The following is a 20,315-nucleotide window of genomic DNA, read 5'->3' as shown; positions in this document are numbered from 1 at the left end:
TGGATCTCTGCAGTCTCCAGCGAAATGACATCAGCAGAGCACAGTCTGAAAGCCAGACTGCGACACGGAAACCCAGATTGGCTGGATTTTCAAGAGTCCTAAGCTTTGAGAAGACAGGTGGCTGTATTTAAAACTCCTCCCTGCCCATCAGCTTTAGCCCATGTTCCCCCCACTGCCACCCCCACAACATATGCTGTGGGAGTTCCTGTCCTCTCCCTGCCCTTGCCAGGGCACAGGAGCCTAGCTGCTCCCAGCAGCTGCTGGCTTCCTCCTGACTCTCCAGCACACAGCATTCTAATGGAATGGATGCTGAAACCTCTAAGCTCAGCTCATGGCAAAAGGCATTTCCTCCCAGTCCTTGCCCTAACCACGGCCTATGCCCTCTTCACCTTCAATTCAATTACACACATGAATAATGTATAATTAGGTCTCGGGTAGTGAACAGCCCTCAGCTTACGCTGCAGCCACCAAAGCCTGGCCATACCCCAGTGTAAGGGGCGCCACTACAAGCCAGCACTTTGAAGAGTTCCAGTTGTGATCAGAATGGCTCCAACTTGGAAAAGCTCTCCTAACACGTTCATTTGGGCCTGTGTAACTAGAAAAGTAGGTCAGGGGCCTGAGTCAGTCTGAAGGCCAATTTGCACGTCTGCTGGTCAAGAGCGAAGTCTCATGGGTTTTCCGTGGTTTGCAAGATGCAAGCAATGACATTCACAGATGGGTCCCCTTCATACTGCCCCCACGGGTGCCCCCGCAACAGACTTGATGACCCGTACAGGGACGATGCCCACGCCTGCATTTTCTAATTATCCCCCAAATCCTGATAACAGTCCCTCTTAGATAGCCAGGGTGGGAGTCGGGGAGGGGGAAGACATCTAGGGTGTTACTGGTACAAGCAGCTTTCCCATCCCTGTGTTCCAGCAGCTTAAGGCAAGAGCCTCTGAAAAAGATGGGCTTCATCTTCCTTAGCTGCCTTGTGGATTTTATTTTTCTCCTGTTTGGTCATTAGATGTCACATTAATGTGGTGTTTCCAGTCCTTAACTATTTTTAAGTCAGTCCTCTTCTTGCCTTTTCCTCCCATCGCGTGCTTATATACGTAACTGCCCAAGCATACACTTGGGACATGACCCGTGGGACTGTTGAGCAACTGTCAGCACTCGGGTGCTTGAAGACAGCGTGACAAAACAGCAGGAGGAAACTGTCAAAGCTTACCCATTTCTTCCATTTCTGTTCTTCCCCCATAACTGTGATATGTTATCTCTCTTCCCATACCCCTCCTGTAAGAGAGTATCTTGTGCTTTTCATCAGACCTGTTTCCGAGACCAAGCAGCAGAACAGCAACGTGCACAGAGCCTACCTCATTCAAGACCTTCCTCCTTCCAGCCCTTCCCAGGCCAAAAATCTTCCAGCCTTCTGTGCAGTCACAAAAAGGAGGAGTCATCCATGATAGAGACGGCTTATTTTATGAGGAGAGAAGCAACCAACTCCCTATAATGTCACAGTAACTTTTAAACCCATCAGAGAAGTAATATGGCAAGTCATTGAAGACAACTTCCCCCTCCCCCAACCCCCAATCTTGGAACAAAGAGGAAATATAGGACCATTTGAAAAGAGTATACAAAGTTGCAGGTCAATCTTCCTGGGTCTAATGAAGATTAAACTGGCCATCTAAAACTAGCACCAATATATTATTTCTGAGTGAGATACAAAATTCTTACCTAGCTCTATTGTAAAAACCATTTGGAGTGGGGCTCTTAAGCTATGTCCTAGGCTCCCACTGAGGTGTCAGACCCCTTACTCCCCTCTGTGGTTACGACCACAGTGGAAATGCAGAATCTCTGCTTTCACACAGTTGGCAGGAAAATTACAAAAATATCCCCAACGCACGATAGATCTAACATTAGCAATGAACTTGACGGGTGGCTCTTTGAGGAAATGACAGATCAACAGTACTGCCAAAAATCAGAGTCCTTACGCCCTTTCCTCTTTTTTTTTTTTTTTTTTTTTTTAACTCTCTTAGCAGGTATCATCTCACCCTCTATATGAAACAAACGAACTCAAAAGAAGAAGTAAAAACCAAAGGCTTTACATTTCATGAAAAGCTACCTAATAATGGCAGCCAATTTGCTACAAAACAAGGACTAGAAGAAAATGTATTCTGAGTTTTTGTCCACATCAGTACTAGCAGAAACCTCAGAGCTACACCAAATGGTGTCCATGTGGATTGGCAGTGACTTACACTTAAGATCCATCTACATTCCACATCTAGTATTTCAGGTATGAACACGGAGTGAACTTAAACCACCATGATCTTAACATCACAGCCAGCAAATCTCATTTACAAATTTACACTTGGTTTTGGTAAACGGGACAATTAGTCAACCACTCGGTGAACTGTGTACCGGACGCTTTCTTTGGATTTATAAGGTATGAGATTTTCAATGAAAACAAAAATTTTTCCCCATGTGTTCAAACCAACAGCCCCCTTCATCCATAGTAATGTAAACTCCCCTGGAAACATTCTCAAGTGCTATACTATTTACCTACACTCACCTGATTTGGGATCCTCTGTCTTCAAGGGCTGTGCTTTCCACTGGCTTGGTAATGTTGAATTCTTTTCCACTCTGGCAATGGGTTTATCAGGAGAAGGCTCAGTTAAAATCTCCACTGCCCATTCAAACAGTTGCTCCATATGGATACTAAGCAAAGCAAATCCACTTAGTGATTGTGCCATGAAGAGGAAAGGCCATATTGATCATCCTAATTAGGGCTGTCAGCTGGAGAAAGGCTTGCTGGCACTCAGGGCCAGCTGTGTAGGGTACACAGAGGCAATGGGCAACATCGAAGGCCTCCCAGCAATTGGTCTGGGCAGTGATGGATGCTACGTGGACAGCTTATAGGGTTATTAAGGATACAGAACTGGCCCAAGAGAAACCTGAACTACATCTCGTTTTATTAAGATAAAGTTAGATTGCTCATGATACAGAGCAGGACTAAGGAAGCTTTTGTCTCTTTTATCACTGACATAGGCCCCAAAAAATCAATTTATGTATTAAATAAGACAACCAAATGAGTGTACGTGTTAGATGTGGATTACAAAACACTACTTGTCTGCACTTTAAGAACAGGATATATAAAACTCTTGAGTAAACATATTACCTAATTTTACACTATTTAATCTGTGTTATTGATTATATTATTGAAAAGAAGAAAGGAGCCATGGCTTTGCCTGCATTCCCTTCATGCATATGAAAGGGCACCTGTTCAGCAGATAAGGAAAAACATACCACTCTTCAGCCCTCATCCTAACAGGGCACACTGAATGGAGACTCGATACTGAGCACCCCTTTGCCCTAATCCCTCTGGACTTGAAAGAGTTCTCTCAAAGTTGCAAATGGTGGAGATCAGAAACCATCAGAAAAAAATTCCCCTAGCTTTACAGACACGCACATAATCATTCACTCACAGACTCTTCCATTTCTTTCCTTCCGTGCCCCTTAAGAAGTCCCTACTAACTTTAATTATATAACCTGGAGTAAATTATTTTAACTTTCTGATTCTCAGTTTCCAAATTAAGACTAATCATCACTTCCGCATTAAGAATACCAATGCCTCCAGATCACGAGAACACGCAGAACACTAGATTACATCAAGTCAGTAATGCCTGGTAGAGTTTATATCTAAAAGATGGGGTTCAGGAAAGGAAGGACAGTCATAATCCAGTACTTCCCCCAAACAGACCAAGAAAAGCCTGGCTTGTGTGTGGTGCCCCCTCAGAAGGATGAAAGGAGAGGTTTTCTTCTGGACAACAGCATGGTCTTCTGGAACATTCATACATAATATCTGAAACTAGCAGACAGCAAGTTTCCATTCCAAAATGGCTTTACTTCCTGACTCTCATCTGGTAAGAGTCTCCCTTCTAGAATTAGCTAGAAATTCTGTGTGGTGAAATCTCCAGATGTGGTCATTCCTTTCGAACACCTAATAACGGAAACATGAGGTTCTGTTCTACTGAGCCGGTTCCGCTGTGGTCAGGGTGATCGTCACAGGAAGCAGGAAGGCTCTTGTCCCAAGAAATACAATGAAAGTGCATCACGTTGAAATGCTCATCGGCATCATCTTAGCAACATCTGCCCCTCATTTAAGTCCCTCCACAACCACTTTAGATGAACATGCAACAGTGGCATAGCTGACTTTCACAGCAGGAGAACTGAACTACATCAGGTCAGGTTTCCAATAGACGTTGGGGAATATGTGGCTGGGGCTCACAGGGCGGTTGAATCAAGAATGTAGTGTCTTGTCAGCAAGAAACTACATTTTTGGGGGCACCTGGGTGGCTCAATGGGTTAAAGCCTCTGCCTTCAGCTCAGGTCATGATCCCAGGGTCCTGGGATTGAGCCCCACATCGGGCTCTCTGCTCAGCAAGGAGCCTGCTTCCTCCTCTCTCTGTCTGCCTGCCTCTCTGCCTACTTGTGATCTGTGTCTGTCAAATAAATAAATAAAAATCTTAAAAAAAAAAAAGAAAACGAAAAGAAACTACATTTTTAAAAAATCCCCGACCAGAAGAGTCCTTTCTCCTTCTAAAGACACTGTTTCCCTTGCTCTCAGTAACTGCGCACTGACTTCCTTCCTCCTCGTCTACAAACATGAGGCAGCTTACTGTGCCTGGAATGTTGTCCTTCCCGCCGAAGACTCAAAAGGTCATGGTGGCACGGCATCGTCCCAGACTGCAGGCAGGGTTTTCAATCTGTATGTTGACCCTCTAGCCTGAGGCCCTGAGCACTGATCATGTGGACAAGCAAGTTCTTAGGAGACCCAATCAATCCCTTAAGTTCCAAGGTGCTACACGAAGCAGGTTTAAGGAATTTGCAAGTTAACTTTGAAGGAACAACGTCAACAGGCATCTATCCCCCACAGACAACTTCCAAAGGTCATGATGAATAAGACCACAGAAGCTCCTTCAACTGGGAGTCCAGTAAACTACCTTTTACATGTTGACCGAATTAAAATGGAAGGTGCACCAGACAAATGAGCTTCTTACACGTGGAAAATTTTACTGTCTTGATTATAAACACTGTAGTCTAAAACCTTGTTCAAATCAGAGCTCCTTAAGCTAAAGGTTGACCTCCAATTTCTGCCAACCTGTACTGGTTGCTCTATCCGTTCCCTTAAGCTGCCATTAAAACAAACAAACAAACAAAAAACTAGCATTTAATGTGTATCTTAAGAGGAATTAATTTTTCCATAGCTATAGAAGCTAGAGATCTGGACTCAAGTGTTGCTGGGGAGTTATCCTTCCCCCTGGAGACTCTAAGGAGAACCATTCCTTGTCTCTTTAAGCTGAGTTCACATGGCATTTTCTGTGCCCTCTCCTCTTCTTATAAGGACACCAGTCACTGGATTAATCTAGCATGACCTCATCTCCATCTTTAAGTAACTGCATCTACGAAGACGATTTCCCAATAAGGCCACATTCTGTGCCTTCAGGTAGACGTGAATGTGGAGGGGATACTATTCAACCCACTATAGTTATTAATGAAAAGTCAAGTTGAAGTCTTATGACAAGAACTACCTTGGTATAAAAATACTTTCTGGAGAAATATAAAACGGCAAAATGTTACATACAACCCATCATAAATGAATAATGGGGCATACGAGTGACCTCATTCAAGGAGATAAACCAAAGATGAGCTAAGAAAAGCCACAACTATGAGTAAGCCAACACCAACAGTTTTCATTTCTCTCTCACCCTTGTCTAACGGAACAGAGGTGAGTTGCCAGAGCCGAACATGGAAATTAAATGGAATTTTTCAGGAAAAACACACAGCATCACCTCCGTCCTCACACAACTAACCCAAGGAAAATTCACAGACAACACTTACTACATGTTTACCTAGACTCATTGCTATGCTCAGTTAAAAAAATCCAACATTTCGGCATGCAGGTAACATAATACTCCAAATTGAGAAGAGAAAACAGGTCACAGTGTAAGCCACAGCTAGAAATGCTCATTTGCTATTCCAAGTTATTCTGAAAAAATTAAAAGCTCAACTGTTTAATACTGTCAACTAGTTTATATGCTGAGTGTGTAACTCGTAGATTTAATAGCAACTGCAGGAAAGCCATTTTAATGCTCATTTCCTAACTCAATCTTTCTTCCCTACACTTAAAAAGCTGAGAAAGGCTTTCAAAGTCTTCAGCATCATGTTTCACTCTGAAAACTAAATGCATCAGAAGAAAACCAACCAGAAAGCTTCCAAAAAAGCCCTTCCACCTCTGCAAGTTCTCTAAGCTTAAGAAACGACCACTTTCATCATTACGTACAGTATTTGCAAGAAGGGAACTGCTGAATGTCTCCCTCATCCAGCTTACTACACTCTTCCATTCCTCTAATGGCAAGTGGAGACTCAAGTCCCCTCAACCCATCAGTCAGGACAAGCAGCACCAGGGTCAGCACCCTGGGCTTTAGGGGAAGTCTATGTTTCTGTGAGAACCCTGCCCCCCAGGATGCATACAGAGCACTGTAACATACAAGCAATTCACAACGGTCACATCCAAGCCCTCTAAACAGGCGTCTCCTACTGAGTCTTCTGTCAATGTGAGGCATCAACAGTCTCATTCATCAACTCATGGGAAAAGGTGCCCATATCCACAGACCAGTCTTTCTGCCATGGGGGCAGTGGGGAAGGCTGGGGAGTGGGAAGAGAAATGAAATTTTAAAATTTTTCAAATCTTAAGCCAGAAAATAGTCCGTGAAGTTGGCATGTAAACCCATCACAGTAGCTCCACAAAATGTGGATGAAGGAGTAGGAGGCAACTTTCAAATTAAGTCTCCAGTTAAATCTAAGACTGCAAAAATGTTTCTCAAGGTCTGGGACAACTATGATCCATTTCTTTATGGAAGAGGGAAAGGTATATGTGAATAATCACTGGAGACAGTCAGCCTCGAGGAGTTGACCTCCTTCAAGATTCTCCCGTCTTTCCAGAAAGACTTTTCATCTGGAAGATGACCAACTCTGTTCCCAGTGTCATCATCATACGCTTCCCCTAAATAGAAAGTATCAATTCCTTCCTGTCCCTCTGCAGCACTCCAATCTACTCATCTCCCCCCATGCATTTGATTTCCAAGTTCCAGCCAATTCTAGTGAAAGGAAAGCCCGCTGGCGAGCCACGCCGTGTGACAGACACATCACATGGACAGGCAAGCGGGTCAACTGTCAGAGGTGCCATGTGGCAGCTGGGGCTGTGTCAGGCGGCCTCTCTGCTCCAGGTGTGACAGCCACACAGGGCTGCTCACGGAGGCATGACGAAGGGGAGAGGAGCCAGCATATCCTGTGGTGCAGTTGCCTTGCTTCTTTCTTCAAGCCTTCCCTTAGATCTCTATGAACATGCAGTCTCTGGTAAGTGGGTACCCCTGTATCACGGATCAGGGAGGTGAAATGTCAGTGTTTTTTAGCCAGGGAGAGGGCCAACTGCAAAGCCAAAATCTGGAAGCCATCACCAAAAGGAATTCAAGGGATGGTTCCAGAGGGAGAACATGCCAAGGAAGGCTGCAAGTCCCCTTCAGGTGGCTCCTCTGGCCTCATCCGTAACACAGAGGTGGGAAGTGCACTTGGTCTGGCTCTATTCTGCCTTCTGCTCAGGCACGTTTCAGCTCCTCAAATACAAGAAGCGGACCAGCTGGACAGAAAGCAGCTGCCCCCACTCCTGATAATGCCTATGCAGTATCATTTATAAATCAACAGTCTCAATAACCAGAGCCTCATGAAACCTCACTTTCAATTCCACACCCCAACAGAGGCATTCTACAGGCACGTAAGCCTTCACAGCCCTGTCTCCTTTCCTGAGCAGTTAGATACCCCGTGTGAGGACAACCACTCAAGTGACACTTGGCCTCTGCCATAGCCCATCCAGATGGCAGTGACCACAAAGGTCATGGGAACATGCAGTCTCGATACCACTCTTCTGACAAAGTAATTACTATTCATCAGGAGCTTTCTACAAAAGTACGATTAATGAGGCAACATGGACTAGACCAAAAAGCAGCAGCAAAAAACATCTTTTTTAGTAAAGGTCGAGTATAAGGATGTTAAGAACATAAGCAACAGATGTTCAGGTGAGAGGTGGGAAGATTCCCAGTGAAACTAGCCAGTGGATGAAAATGTGGGAGAAACCTACAAACCACCAGAAGCCTGGGCTACTACCCACCTAGAAATAGTTACTTGCAAAGAAACTACCCAAAATAGTAATGAAAATGTTGCAAAAATAAATGTTAACTTGCCCACACAGCAGTAAAACCAGCAATAAAGCTAAAATGATTACATCCTCAAAAAAATAAAATAAAATAAATATATAATTTGATTACATCCTTGTGCTGGTATGAGACAAACCGATAAATGAAACAGATACAATGTCGAGTGCATACACAATGTTCCCATGTGAAAGAAGCTTCATCAAAACTCTACCAGGACATGAAAGAGTTTTCAACAAGTGGTGCTGGGCAAATTGATCTGAAAATAAATAAATAAATAAATAAATAAATCTCAAACTTCTACTATACACTGTAATAAAATTTATATTAATTGAGAGCTGTTTTTTCAAATTAAAAGCACCAAACAGTAAGATTTGCAATATTTATCTGAGTCAGACTGAGGAAGTTCTTCTTAACTGAAAAGAGTGCAGGTGAGAAATCACAAGGATATTTTACAACATAAAAAGTAAAAATATTGTGAAGTCCGAAGATAGGCAATGAACTTTGAAAATGTATCTGTAGCTTAGCAAGAAGTTACCATTTACCAGAAAAATAGTGGCTAGAGCTCTTTAAAAATCCAGAAAATGAAATATCCTAATACAAAATGGTCAGAGAAAGAATGACAGTTTTTTCACAGAACACCACAAATGGCAAGGAAATAAAAAGGAGGGGGGGATTCACCTTCAATAACAACTTTAAAATATACATCCAAACAAAATATTCTCTATCATGTTAGCAGGGATATGAGCACTCATTATTTTGGTGAGAACATGGTAAAATACACATTCCCTTCCATAGGAGGTACAGATTTTTTGGGCAGTCAAGGCAATATTCTTTAAGGGTCTTAAATATGGTCACACTTCTTAAGATACCTTCATTTCTAGGAGTCTGTTGAAAGGAAATAATTAGAAGTAACAAGTATTTTTGAGGACATTCATCACTGATTTCAGGAGTAAAATACAAAATAATATAAGCTGCATACAAACGCGCCGACACAAACAAGACTGAAAGAAAATCCACCCACACGTTAGGGAATTGTACTGTCTTTAAATTCTCCTTTGAACTGATCTACAGTTTGCTACAATGTGTATATGCAGTGGACAGTCTCTCAGTCATCTGACTACCTACATGCCAAATTAAAGCAGCTCTGTAGGCGGTATGCTACACCTATCATTGAGGGGTAGGCCTGTTCAGAATGTTCTCCAATCTGTTCAAGCCATTTTTATTACATATTTATCATCTAAACAGGATATGGACCAATGAAAAAGGAGCACAAAGGCAAAGAACTGCTGTTTGAATAAAAATTCAATAAAATGTTTGTTGAACTCCTAAAAAAGACCATTGCTGCCAAAGGAGGTGAGGGCCAGATAATTGTCAGTGAATTGAGAGAATGTTCTTAAAAAACACGAAAGGGATCCTACTCTTCTCCTCAAACATCTCAAGTCACACTCTATCTTTAAAAAAAAAAAAACTTAACTATACCTCTACAAACACACACACACACACACACACACACACACGGAATATTACTCAAAAAAAAGAGAGATCTTGCCATATGCAACATGGATGGACCTAGAGAATATTATGCTAAGTGAAGTAAGTTATAGAAAGACAAATACTCTATGATCGATTTCACATGTGGAATCTTAAAAAACAAGCAAGCAAGAAGATCCAACAGACTTAAATACAGAGAACTAACTGATGGTGGCCGGAGAGGAAGTGGGTGGGGGATGGACAAAACAGATCAAGGGGTTTAGGAGGTAGAAATAATAGGCTTACCTTGAAACTAACATTGTAGGTTATATTATACTTCAGTAATAAAACAAAAATAAAAATAAAGAACCCCAAACTGCAAATCATGAACTCCACGGTGTGGGAGAGGCTCATGATGGAAAGATGTCTATAGAACTCCAGTTATACACATATTAGAGAAGCTTCTTAAAGGCATGTATTTAAGTCCAAATTTAAATGTGCATGTTTTAGGTTAAAACATTTTGTGATCCTCACTTTTAACCGACTTCTCCCACACTACTTATAAGTATAATTAAACCAATTCTGAGAAACTAAATTTTAAGTCTGGTCACGTCAAATAAGGGGGTTTCCTTCTCATCCCTTCGCACAATGGAGGAGAAAGCGTTCTTCTGAGCAGCAAGATGGTAAGGTGGTGGGGTGGAGGGAAGGAAAGGGAAGAAAGAGAAAACCAGAAAGAGAGGCTATTTTAGCATTCTAAGCAGCAAAATCAAAAGTCTGTGCAGAAAATTTTACAACATTTAGATGCTGCAATAGCTAATTATAAGGTCAATGTGGTAATGCAAATGCTTTTGCCTGGCACAGGGGATTTGATCAAAAGACAGAAATGAAGGGGGAGAAGTCGGAGTGGGAAATGAACCATGAGAGACTATGGACTCGGAGAAACAAATGGAGGGTTATAGAAGGGAGGGGTGGGGGATGAGTGAGCCCACTGATGGGTATTAAGGAGGGCATCAATTGCATGGAGCACTGGGTGTTATACACAAACTATGAATCCTGGAACACTACACCAAAAACTAATGATGGACTGTATGGTGACTAACGTAACACAATAAAATAAATAAAAACAGGAAAATATCTTCTTTAAACAAAAGGTTATTGGTTCAAATGTTCTTAGGCATACTGTTTCAAAAAACTCTCGTAAGGTACTATAAATTCCAAAAGAAAACAAAACAGCCTATGAATGACTCAACAAATGTTCTTTCTTAAGAAAACCACATTTATATTTTTTTATTCATTCATTCACTCATTCATTCATTTATTTTTGAAAAAGAGAGAGAGAGAGAGAGAAGAAGGGGAGCAGGAGAGGGAGATTCTCAAGGAGGGCCAGGATGTGAACTGAGAAGTTTGAGCCCTGAGCTTTGGCTCTTTACTATTACCTACATCCCCCTATCATCTACACCGTCCTAAATACTGGTTATTTCTCTTCCAAAGCTACACAGTTCTCTCCAGCTCTACTTCACACAATGGATTTCAAATTTTCAAGAAAGAAATAGGGTAATAAGCCCGAGAACATCATTTTGAACTCAACAGTCCAAGCGAAGGCTGGCTCCTGGCTCTACCGACAATTCTACATAATATAAAATCATCCCAGCATAACAGAACAGATATTGATAAAATCCACCCAGCAGATACCACCTATTAAGTGCTTCAGTCAGTCCTAAAGAGTGAGAAGACTTTTCAAAGAGCATACTTATTTTTAACCAAGCGTTTTCCTGGCGGAAAGGAGGGGGAACTGTCTCAGGAGCAGGCAGACTGATTACCCGTTCCATCTCCGGCTGCCGCAGTTGTACAAAACCCAATCCAGTTGCTCCAACTCCTTGCCATAAAGACCCTGGGTTGGAAGATAATACACAACACACTGCTGACCTGGTTAAGAACTTCTTGGCATTTGGTGCCATTGTTCCCAAGGGTAAAAATAGGTGGTAACTGCGTGCCACGTCTTCATTTAGAGAGCCTCAGAGTCCAACAGGGACCAAGTACAGTGCTCGTGTTAAGGAGAAAGCCCAGAAAACAACACTTCTTAGCAGCAGCAGACCATGACATCGACCACATCATACAGAGTATTGATTCTTAATGAAAAAAAAGAAAAAAGGTTGGAAAAAATAATCAGCATCTCCCAGCACGCTGAGAAAAGGGAAGCAAATTGCTCTACTAGCAAGACTGGGTCAGGCAGAGAGGTGGGGCATGAGGGAGGACCGTCCAATGACCAAGCAAAAGATAGCTACTGCCTACCAGGTGCGCAGCACCATGTTAGATTGGGGGGTGGGGGGTAGGTGGACATGCTGGGGGGGTGGGAAGTTGGATATACACACTAAATATGAGAGCAGATCTCTACCCCAATTAGGAGTTCATCACCAAGATGGGGAAAGGAGCTACAATCCAAAAAAGATTATGACATACCCAGTGCCAGATGACGAGTGAGCCACCACCATCATCTTTGCTAACATTGACTAAAGACAGCCACCATGCCAAGGCCTTTCAAAACACCACTTCATTTAATCCTCCCAAAATTGTGGGAGGCAGAAGTTATTGCTCATTTCCACTTCACAGGTTATTAAATTGATTGGGAGAAGGTCCACGACTTGCTCCTGACCTTCAGCCAGTAAGTGATACAGCTAGAAATCCAAAGCAACTTTGTTCAACTCCAAAGCTGATGCTTAGAAACTCAGTTACAGATACTCTCCCAGGCCTCTGCACACTCTTTTGAGAATGATCCCTCTGGTTAGCAAGAATCTGGAAGGCTCCCACAGGGAGGAGGGAGACGAGCTTCCAGAGAAACTTAAGGGAAAGAACCGAAAACATTACAAGACAAGGAAAGACTTCAATGATTGGGCAACAGCTGGATAGCCTGTAGTCCAAAAATGTCACCAATGTACACCTGTCACTTCATAGGCCAGGCTTTAGGCACAGGAATGACTAGCCCACATGTGGTCCCTACCTTCCAGGGACTCAGTCTCTTGCAGGAGGCAGAGCCCTCCCAGGGTCTTGAAAGAATGTATCTCAGACAGAACTTAGTCCTGAGGCTCTGGCCCTCCTGTCAACCCCATCATTCACACCTGAGCCTAGAACAGCAGGTATTTCTCTTCACCAGAGGGCATGGCACTGCCCTAAGTCCATTTATAAAGTCAGTTGTTGGTTCTTGCACTATTCATCAGCTCTAAAATGGTTTTTCCCCAAATCAATGTTACTTGCAAAGTAGAATTATGAGATGAAAAGGAGGCTTCATAAATATTTTAATATCAGCCTATCTTAAATTGGCATATAGAATATAAATGGGATAATAAGATATAATTACATCCATTCCCCTTCTTGCTCCCAGCTCGCCCCTTCCAGAAGAAATCAGCTTTAAAATCATTATGTGAGGGGAAAGAGTAAGGTAGGTGCCAGCAAAGAGGTGGAGCAGGTTGTGGGGGCGTTTGGTGCCACAGTGGCCCAGAACAGAAAAACACTACAAAGGAGCCTATGGTGTGACACTGGACTTGCAAGTATTGGTGTGAATTCATGGTTTTCAGGACAGATGGATGAACAGACACATGCAGACGTGCAGACACAGAACATAGCTGTGCATGCAAAGACAGGTGCACAGTTAATCCCCATTATTTGCAAATTCACCTACCTGCTAAAACTCATTTGTAACCCCAACAGCACTCTCCTGGTTATTTGTGGACACAAGCAAAGTGGCCAAAATAGGGTCATCTGGTGGACACATTCCAGTTGAGGTCCAACAAGAGGACGTTTTGCCTTTTCCTTTCAGCTGTCAGCCTACCAAGTGTCCCTTTTGCAGATTATTTAGCGTCACTATTTTTGCAGTTTTGTGGATGATGTATCTGTTTAAAATGGCCCAAACCTCCTGGAACGCTGTCTAGGGTTCCTAAGCCCAGGGAGGCAGCGATGTGCCTCAGAGAGAATATGAATATGTTAGATAAGCTTCATTCAGGCCTAAGTGCTCGTGGCCATTGAGTTCAATGTGAGTGAATCAACAATATATTTTACATTTGGTGTCTTTAAATAGAGACACACATAAGACAAGGTTCTGCTGTGACCAGAGGCAGGCAAGCACCTGGCCGTCTATTTTCGCTAAAAGCCATGGCTCTGTGTTCATTAATTCAGTGCTCCCTGAGACATTATAGAATATAATTACTGTGAATAACAAGAATCTAATATATTCCCTAGCTCTGACCACTGAGAAGGCCTGGGATATCCTAATATCAAGAAGCACACTTCTGGCCTAAATCTTGGCTTTAAATTACCTTTTTCTAAGAAAAACGACTAGGGCTCCACTGAGATAGGATGATATTAAAACTTGAGATAAACATGACATATCTTAGTAAGCCAAGAATTGCCCAAAGAATGATGGAGAGGTGTCAAAAGGACACAGAAACCAGTTTGAAAGGGCTCCCACTGGCCAAATCAAGAATAATTTAAACACCAAAATGATAGGAATGGACATAGTTTAATGAATGCAGTGTGAAAACAGGAGTCCACACCAATAAAAATCAATGGATAAATAAAATGAAAGTCTGAGGAGGAATGAGAAGGTTACTTAGTTAGTTCCAAAGTATCCCCTTAGAATGGGGTGGGGGATGGAGGACCTCTTAGGAGGCAAAACCTGGCCAATAGCACCTAAATCATGGGAACATGGGACCATGATCAATCATGAGACACATCTCTATGGGACGCATCTGACGGGAGGCAGAAACCACACAGCATAATGGCTGTGATATTCTTGCCAAGGAGGCAAAACATGAATTTAATCATGAGTCAAGACACAACCCAAATGGAGGGATATACTACAAAATAACTGGCCATCCATCTACAAAAGGATCTAGGTCTGAAAGTCAAAGCCAGACTCGTGGACTGTCCTGACTAATGAAGACAAAAGACACGAGACAAGTAATGGCAACAAATGATTCTGAACATGATTGTCCTGCTATTAAGGATGTGCAAGGGACATCTGGCAAAAGGGAAAGGCGCCTGAGGATTACACTGTAACAATTTTGATGATTGCACTGTGACTGGGTTTGAGGATGTACTTTTACAGGACAAGTAATTGGAGGTGAGGTGATTGTGCATTAGGTCAGCAACTTATAATTGGATGCTTCGAGGAACCATTCTTTGTGCCGTACTTCCAGCATTTCTATAATGTCAGGATTAAGAGAGTTTTCCAAATATTTTTTAAAAAAGGAAAAAAAAAAGATGTGTAACAGAGCAAAGTAAGCATGGCAACAATGAAGCACACAGGGGCATTCTTCTTTAACTCTTCATCTACCCCTAAAAGCCACATGCCCTCAGCACATGCCCACAAGCCCTGCAGGCTAACTGCACTACCATATCCTCTCCCGCTCAGCCACCCTTCCTGCAAGACTTCTCTGAACTGACAGACCTCTAATTACCCACTGTATTCCCCACATGGCTTCCGCTGAGCACTGCCAAGGGTGTTCAGACATTCCCGCTCTTGTCCTTACCTGTGTGCCCTGCCCTGGGCACCAGGGACCACTCTAACAGATTCTCCCCAACCATCTCACCCATTCCTGCCCAGGCTCTTTTCCTTGCTGAAACCTCGTGGCGTATGAGTTCTCTCCCAGGCCCTCTTCTATACACCCTTGCCTGGTGGATGTCGTCTGCTCTCAGAACTTGCATCCACCAGATCGGCAGATCTGGCCCTGGTGCTTCTTCTCCAAGGCTACATCATATCTTCAAGCCCTTTTGTGAGTGTATCAATTTCATCTTACTCAAATATAAACCCATCGATTCTCCCGTGCTACCACCTTTCCCAAATTTGCTCCCTTTCCTGTGTGTCTGATCTCAAAAGAACCGACCTCCATCCCACTTCTGAAGCCAGACCAGAGAGTCACCCTTGACATGAGCCTCTCCTGTGCTTCCACCAAGTCCTGACCACCACCTCCTAAGAATCTCTCAACTCTGTCCTTTTCTCCAGCCACAGAATACCATCATTCCTGCCCAAATTACTCCAACAAGCTTCCCACTGGGTTCCCCACTTCTACTCTTACTGCCTGCCCTTGGATACACACTTCACCTCTTACTGCATGGCCTTCCAAAAGTTATCAGACTAGATCCCACTTGGCTTTAACCATTTAAAGGATTCTAACTCTTCTTAGGAAAAACACTACACCCGTTACTAGAGATTACAAGATCTGCTTTCAATTCTCTTAAACCCTCTGCCCCTACTATTTTCAGTATTTTCCATCTCCGCCTTGCTGGCAACAATGCCCCCAACATCCAGAAGAATGCCTGGCACTTTGTAGATGTTCAATAAATGCTTATTGGACAAGTTGGTTAGGTGGGAGAGAATAGCACAACCTAATTTTTAATACAAACAGCCGTCTTCAAATATGCAGAAGTGTTAAATAGGTCACTCAAGTCTTGGGCAAGGGCTTAACAAAAATGTCAGACAGGGTTTGCACAAAATTATTAGCAGCTCAAGGTCAAGGTCCTTGAGGTTAAAGAGGAGGAAGAAAGACATACTTGCTCACAGCCATTCAGACAGTGCTGTCATATGTCACAACAGGACACAATTCCACTTTACATGCTACGTGAGGTCCACTGTCAATGGAGTGCTGATAGTTAGGAAAAGCGGGACAGTGGGTCAGGGAGACACACATGTACATGTGTGTGCAGGGCCCAGAGGGAGTCAGGTCAGCTCCACAAAGGGATCAAATAAACCCAAAGGGATGAAAGCCAAAGTATAGGTAAGAATCAAATGAGAAACACTTAACAGAAACTCACTTGGCACACAATGGTGTGCAGGGATATTTTTGCACTTTTCATTATTTCCTGTTTTCCTAAAACCCCACTATAGGTGGCCATTCTGGAGGCTTGCTGAAGAACAGAGGCCCAAATGCTCCCGACTACTGCCACCCACTTACATTAGGTCCTCTGGGGAAGCAAAGGAGAGACAGAGCCAAGGAAAAACATGCAAAGGCAATGGAATTAAGACCACTTTAGTGGAAAACCATCAATGAAATGGCATTGGTAATCTCATTAAGGAGGAGGAGTCCCGCAGATGGGCCACCCTGTCGTCAGCCTTTAGAGTCTCAGGAAGAGCTCTAGATGTCTGAATGACAAATAAAAAGCTACCGTGACTTCTGTGACCCCATGATGGCTCCGATGTCTATTAAGCACTAAGAAAGATCTTTCTCCTGGAGGAGAGAGAGTCTTGCGAGAAATCCAAGGGTGCTTGAAGGGTAGGAGAAAGCCCTTGGACACAATAAAGAGAAGCAACATCCAAGGGACCCATGGCGAAGGATAAGAAAATTATAGTTGTGCAGACACAGAAGTGGATGTAAGGACGTGGAAAATGCATCAGTAGATGACAAGGCGGCAGAGGGAAATCCAGTCACTGATGGTGGTGTCTCCACACAGAGCTGGAGCCCACCACGGATCACTGGCCATGTGCCAGGCCTGTGCTCAACACTACCATCAACTCCACTCCAAACAGAAGACATAGGGACAAAAAAGCAAATGTTGCTAATATTTAGAAATCTCTGTGGTGGTGGAATTCAGACTTGAACCCGGGTCCGCCCAATTTCAGAATCAATGACCATATCTCGTTCCTCACTTGAGCATGACTGATCCTAACCAGATGGAAAAGGGAGTACCCACTTAAACCCACAGAAGAATCCAACAGCAAGGAAGTCAGGCAGTAATACTGCAGTCAACAAAAGCCTAATCACTGAGCTTACACTTGGCCTAGTGCAACAAGCGCTCAAGTCAGGGATGATCAGGACAATATTTTGACCTATTACCCTTCGTGGAGACACATGTTCTCTAGGCCTGGATCCCACCATCATTGAACTTTTTAACTATTCATCCACAGGTGTTCCTTTCCTAGTATGACGTCAATTCCAACCCCCCAAAAGAGCTTTCCAAAATGGCAAATCCTTCCTTATCAAATTCTTTATGTCATCAGTAACACTGTTAATGAATACAAGTTAACCAGTAACACTGGTGTGATACCTCTTACACCTGTTACTATTATCACTATGCAAGTCTATCAAAATGTATCCTGTGTATCCAAGGAAGAGAGATTCTGATATTCTGTCCTTCAGATACCTACCCCCTGTAGCATGGGTATCTGAAGCAGCAGTTTCTGAAAATGAAAACGGAGGCAAACCCAGGAGATTGGCTCACTTGCAGCAGGGAGAGGCTGGACAGCAAAAACATGGCATATTGCCCAGACTCCTTTGCTGCTATGGAGTTCAATGAGACAGACTCTTTACCACCAATGGGAATGGGCTCACAGGCAACTTTGATTTGGAATGGAGTCATGGAGCAAAAAGGCAGAGTGTAAGGGTATCCCCAAAAAGCAAGGTCTCTTGGCAGAGGAAGCGCAGTGCAGAAGCTAGTAGCTCATAGAGTTGGTTTCTAATTCAACAGCTTCCCACAGCAAGAGCCATGGCAGCCTTCCCGATTCTGGTGGGAGAAAATGGTTCTGCGGGTGAGGGGTATCCTAGAGGCTTAACCTAGAGCCAGTTCCTCCTCCACACCTTCCAAGGATTCTGGAAGCATCCATCCCCTGGATTAAATCTACTTCAGCTTTAACTCCCCAGAGTAGATTCTGTGTCTAGTACAGGAAATGTGAGCAATAACAAGAAGCTCATCACTTTTACTAGTTTATTAAATTCATAAAATATTAGGTATAAAATACTTAGCCACAAAGGATAAAGAAACAAACTCAATATATTTTAATTATATTTTGCTATAATATCATTTGGGCTAGGGTAATTCATATAAACCACAGTATCACACAATTTTATAAACCTAAACCTGCACTCTAATTCGCCTCATTCATAAACATGAGCTAACTTGACCTACTTTCTAATATATTCAGCTCCTTCTTGTCTGCATTAATCTGCAGTGACATTTTAAAAGTTGCTCTAATAATTTCCATTATATGAAAATGCATTTTTTCATTTATACCATCTTTGATTTTCCTCCCACAAACAAAATACCGTTCTCTCAACAGTTAGCTGCAATGTCGCAGGAAAGGAGAGATACAAGACAGTTGACAAAAAAGGCTCGTTGGTGAACGGGCTCAATCTTGGGTTTCTTTGATGGGATGAGGGTGGGAAGTAGAGGCAAGAATGAGAGATTCTGCCCTGAAACCCCACAATGAGGAAGGGTGAGTTTGGTGTCTCTTTGTATATACCCAATGAGAAATGAGAGGCTAAAAATTGTACAAAGAAATGCAAATTCTCTATCAAACCATATAATGAGGCCATTGCTTCTCAGTAATTCTCTAATATCAGGTGAAGAAGGAGAAGGAGAAGGAGGAGGAGGGGGAAAGGGGGGAAGGGAAGAGGGGGGAGGAAGAGGGGGAGGGGGAGGGGAGGAGGGGGAGGGGGAGGGGAGGAGGGAGAGGAAGAAGAAGAAGAAGAAGAAGGAGAAGAAGAAGAAGAAGAAGAAGAAATCCACTCCCACAGACACCTTCCAATTATATCCATGTTGAGAGCATCAACAGCCTCCTGAGCAGCCTGAGCTCTTTCCCTCTGACTGAGCCCTCTTTAATCCACTCCTGATAATCCTTTTGAGCAGGTCCTCCTTGTGCTCAAGAACTTTCTATGGCTCCCAAATGCCCAGAGCAGAGATTGGCAAACTATGGCCAACAAGTTAAGAATGATTTTTATCATTTTCAATTGTTGGGGAGAAAATTAATAATTCTATTTCATAATACATGATTACTGCATGAAATCCAAACTTCAGGGCCCATAAATCTAGTTTACTTGGAACACAGCCACACTCATTTATGAATTGTCTGTGGCAGCTTTTTGTATTCCAACAACAGTCTTCAGTAGTCCCAACAGTGACGGCGGCTTTAAATATTTACAGTCTGGGTCCCTTGCAGGGAAAAGGTTGCCAACTCCTGCCCTGAAGTGGAAGACTGAAAGCCCTTGGCCTGGCAATGCAGTTCACAGAAACCTACACTCCACCAACCTTCCTAAGCCTGATTTTCTTTTACTTGAAGGTAGAACATCTACTCTGCCCAAAAGCTCTTCTCTGTTTCTCCAAAGCCTAATTTCCCTTTCCCGTCCTGAAGCTCAGTTCATCCCAGCAGCTTTCAGACATCTTTCTCTTTCTTCATATAAAGAGTCATATTATATATATATATATATATATATATATATATATATATATATATACATATATACTTTAAACTTTCATAAAGTCAGAAAAGACAAATGATTTTAAGAGTGCCTAAGGCTATTCCATACAGCAGTATTCCTAGTAAGTCAAAGACAAAAAACATCATGTCCACCAAGAGGGCAGGATGAGTAAGTCAGAGCAAACCCACACGATGCTGGGCTATGCAGCGGTGCAAAGGAGTGTGGATGATCTCTGTGCACCACCATGGACAGAAGCCGGGATAGATTAAGTGAAAAAAATCCAGGTAGATCGAAGTGTATACAGTATACTACACTGGAAAAGAAAGGGATGCGTAGATATGAAAGCGCACATATATTTGCTGGTATCAAAAACTGTTTTGTTTTGTTTTTTTTTTTCAAATGCTACATA

At 42.9% G+C, this 20,315-nt stretch overlaps 1 protein-coding gene across 5 annotated transcripts in view; it reads right to left on the bottom strand.

The window, feature by feature from the left end:
* TLN2 (talin 2) overlaps positions 1–20,315 on the bottom strand; it is a 424,752-nt gene that overhangs the window by 224,259 nt on the left and 180,178 nt on the right. The window contains exon 1 of one of the 5 annotated variants that reach the window (XM_059180689.1): positions 2,552–2,654. The exons of the other annotated variants lie outside the window; for them this stretch is intronic. The gene's annotated coding sequence lies outside the window, so the exon portion shown is untranslated. Of the gene's footprint in view, positions 1–2,551; positions 2,655–20,315 lie in introns of those variants that run through there. 5 annotated transcript variants of the gene reach the window in all.

This window comes from Mustela lutreola, chromosome 7 (assembly GCF_030435805.1).
Source record: "Mustela lutreola isolate mMusLut2 chromosome 7, mMusLut2.pri, whole genome shotgun sequence".
In the NCBI taxonomy this organism is placed as follows: domain Eukaryota; kingdom Metazoa; phylum Chordata; class Mammalia; order Carnivora; family Mustelidae; genus Mustela; species Mustela lutreola.
The sequence above is the reverse complement of the archived record's forward strand: the minus strand, read 5'-3'. Positions and strand labels throughout refer to the sequence as shown.